Source organism: Dendrobates tinctorius, unplaced genomic scaffold (assembly GCF_039654945.1).
Source record: "Dendrobates tinctorius isolate UK_male_01 unplaced genomic scaffold, ASM3965494v1 ptg000044l, whole genome shotgun sequence".
Classification (NCBI taxonomy): Eukaryota; Metazoa; Chordata; class Amphibia; order Anura; family Dendrobatidae; genus Dendrobates; species Dendrobates tinctorius.
The window spans coordinates 29,062,900-29,066,900 of record NW_027361712.1 but is presented as its reverse complement, the minus strand read 5'-3'; positions in this window follow the sequence as shown (position 1 = coordinate 29,066,900).

Below are 4,001 nucleotides of genomic sequence, written 5' to 3'. Positions count from 1 at the left end.
ATTTTCCGGGACTTTGTGGATAAGTTTCTGATCATCTATTTGGGTGAAGCACGATGACCACCACCATCAGTACCAGCTGGCAACCCCCGGCCACTTCCACGGCCTCTTCCACCATCCTTCTTCATTTTTGGGAAAATGTACCCAAAATACCACCAGCTATATGGTACTGTAAAACAAGGTACAAGGTGTATAAAGTATTGGGGAGAATTTGAATCTCCCTAGAGATTTTAAGAAGCCGAACAATTATCTCAGGTCCACTATAGAGTACACCTCAATTTAACAGGCTGAAATAGGCAGGTGTATGACAAGGTACAAGGTGTATATAGTATTGGGTAGAATTTGAATCTCCCTAGAGATTTTAGGAGGCTGAACTATTATCTCAGGCCCACTATAGATTACACCTCAATTTAACAGGCTGAAATAGGCAGGTGTATGACAAGGTACAAGGTGTATATAGTATTGGGGAGAATTTGAATCTCCCTAGAGATTTTAGGAGGCTGAACTATTATCTCAGGCCCACTATAGATTACACCTCCTATTAAGGGAATAGAAGAATCCAGGATATCTATAAACAGAAAGATAGTGAGGAAACACTTAGCTAGCCTAAATGAATTCAAGTCTCCAGGTCCAGATAAATTACACCCCAGAGTACTGAAGGAGATAGCAGAAGAAATTTTTGAACCCCTCTCCATAATCTTTGAAAATTCTTGGAGAACAGGAGAAGTCCCAGAAGACTGGAGAAGAGCAAATGTTGTTCCTATCTTCAAAAAGGGGAAGAAGGTGGACCCAGGCAACTATAGGCCGGTGAGTCTGACGTCTATACCAGGAAAGATCTTTGAACAAATTATTAAACAACATGTATGTCAGTACCTGGATAAGAATGAAGTGATTAAACAGAGTCAGCATGGGTTTGTAACTAATAAGTCATGTCAGACTAACTTAATTTCCATCTATGACGGAATCACTGATTGGGTGGATCAAGGAAATGCTTTAGATATAGTATATCTTGACTTCAGCAAAGCATTTGACAAAGTCTCTCATACAATCCTTATTGAAAAAATGACTAAGTATGGAATGGACAAGGCAACTGTTAGGTGGATTCATAACTGGCTTAGTGATCGCACCCAAAGAGTGGTCGTAAATGGCTGCACATCCAGTTGGAAGAATGTCTCAAGTGGGGTACCACAGGGCTCTGTCCTGGGTCCTGTATTGTTCAACATCTTTATCAACGATTTAGATGAAGGAATTGAGGGTAAACTGATTAAATTTGCTGATGACACAAAGCTAGGAGGGATAGCTAATACTAGAGAAGAGAGAGAGAGGATTCAAAAAGATATAAATAAACTGGAGAAGTGGGCAGCAACTAACAGAATGGTTTTTAACAGGGAGAAATGCAAAGTACTACATCTGGGCAATAAAAATGAACAAAGCATATACAGAATGGGAGGAATAGGGCTAAGTGACAGCACATGTGAAAAAGACTTGGGTATACTAATAGATCACAGACTGAATATGAGTCAACAGTGTGATGCAGCAGCAAAAAAGGCAAATGCAATTCTAGGATGTATTAACAGAAGCATACAGTCTAGATCACGTGAAGTCATTATTTCCCTCTACTCCTCTTTGGTCAGACCTCATCTGGAATATTGTGTCCAGTTTTGGGCACCACATTTTAAAAAAGACATCAACAAACTGGAGCAAGTTCAGAAAAGAGCGACCAGAATGGTGACCGGTCTGCAAACCCTGTCTTATGAGGAAAGGTTGCAGGGTTTGGGAATGTTTAGTTTGCAAAAGAGAAGACTGAGAGGAGACTTAATAGCTGTCTACAAATATCTAAAGGGCTGTCACATTGTAGAAGGATCAACTTTATTCTCATTTGCACAAGGAAAGACTAGAAGCAATGGGATGAAACTGAATGGGAGGAGACACAGATTAGATATTAGAAAAAACTTTTTGACAGTTAGAGTGATCAATGATTGGAACAGGCTGCCACGAGAAGTGGTGAGTTCTCCTTCAATGGACGTCTTCAAACAGAGGCTGGACAGACATCTGACTGGGATGATTTAGCAAATCCTGCTTTGAGCAGGGGGTTGGACCAAAGCAGGACCTCAATTTAACAGGCTGAAATAGGCAGGTGTATGACAAGGTACAAGGTGTATATAGTATTGGGGAGAATTGGAAGCTCCCTAGAGATTTTAGGAGGCTGAACTATTATCTCAGGCCCACTGTAGATTATGGGTCGTGGGATACTCTGTACCGGGCCGGTCCTTCAGAGGGGAATGTCATAGCAGCGGTGACCCGGTCCGTGACCCTGGGCGCCCATGTAATAAGGGGTGCGAGTGATGAAATAAAGTTTATGAGTGATTTGTGATGCCACCTGTGGTGTTCGGCAATGAAGGTGTTAAGCCAACGCTGCGGACAGATCCTCTGGGACAGATGGTGTGGTGCAGCAATGATGGTGTAGCCCTCCACAGGCAGGACTGTAGTCCCAGGGCAGTGTAGATAGGTGTTGAAGAAGGGGGTGCAGTGTCTGGCACAGAGATGTAGCAGTGCTGAAGAAGTTGCAGGAAGAAGGCAAGGACAAAGCGGAATGTAGTTTCTTTACCTTTACCTGTAAGTGCAGTCCAGGGTCCAGATTACAGATGGCACAGGAGATGATTAGCCTGGAAGCAACTTAGGAATCTCTCTGTCAGATGGGCTGTGTAGTCTCCACTCTAGCGCGTACTTGAGGTACATGCAGTACAGTGTTACACTGAAGCACCTCCTTCTTCCCTTTTGGATCTACCTCATATGGCAGACAGCTGTAGCCTTCTATCTCTCTTGCCTCACCATTCGCTGTTGTGCCTCCGAGTCTTAGTTGGGAATAGAGCATTTACAGCTTCCTATTCCTCTGGTTTCTGTTGCAGGACTTTCAGTATCCTTACAACCGTGGAGACCAGACTCCAGATCATGCGCTATCACTGGGAGGGAGCTCTCTATCCTCAGCTCAACCCCCAGCTTCTCTCCACACGTCTACCCTCTTTGCCCTCCTCACACTAACTCCTAATTTCCCTTCGTGGCCCTCAGAGAGCACTCCTCCCCCAATTCTGGTTCAGAGCTCCCTCTGCTGGCCTGGAGTGGGAACTGTGTTGTGGGTGGCCCCTCCCAGGGCTGCGGGGTACTTGGTACCGGGTCGGTATCACTGGGATGTGTCACAGCAGTGGTGACCCGGACCGTGGCCCTGGACGCCCAAGTAATGGCGATATGTTAATGGTGAATAGTTCGTGATGCCACCTGTGGTGTTCAGCAAGGGAGGTGTTAAACTGGCGCTGCAGACAGATCCTCCAGGACAGATGGTGTGGTGCAGCAGTGATGGTATAGCCCTCCACAGGCAGGGCTGTTGTCCCAGGGCAGTGTAGATGTGGGGACGCTTAGGTGGTGTAGTGTCCAGTACAGGAAATGTAGCAGTGTCAGGCAGACGGATGCAGGAAGGAATGGAGGACACCAGGGCATGTAGTTCCAAAGCTTTACTCACAGTCTGTAGTGCCCGCTTCTGTGCCGTGTCCTTCGGGTCAGGGACTCAGTCAACCTCCAGGCAAGATGGAAAGCTCCCTTCCACACTCCGCCAACTTATGTGCCTTTCCTGAACGTCTCCTCTATAGCGCCTTTAAGTGTGAAGATCTCCTAGTACTGTGTTACACCTGAGTTCCTCCTGACAGATGTTCCCAAGAACTGTACGGCAGACAGCTGTAGCCTGCTTCAGGGACACTCTACTACTAAGTCCCGGCTCTCTATCCGTGTTGCTGTTGTGCCCTTAAGTCTTAGATGGGAGTAGTGCATTTACAGCCCACTACTCCACCGGTGTCTGCTGCAGAACCATTAGTGTTCATACAACCTCGGGGACCAGGCCCCGGACTTGCGCTTAGAACTTCTAGGCAGGGTTCTTCCTCTAACCCACGTCCTCTGTGTTCCCTTTTACTCCTATGTTCCGTACTTGTCTTTCCCTTCTATGGAAGCTCAGG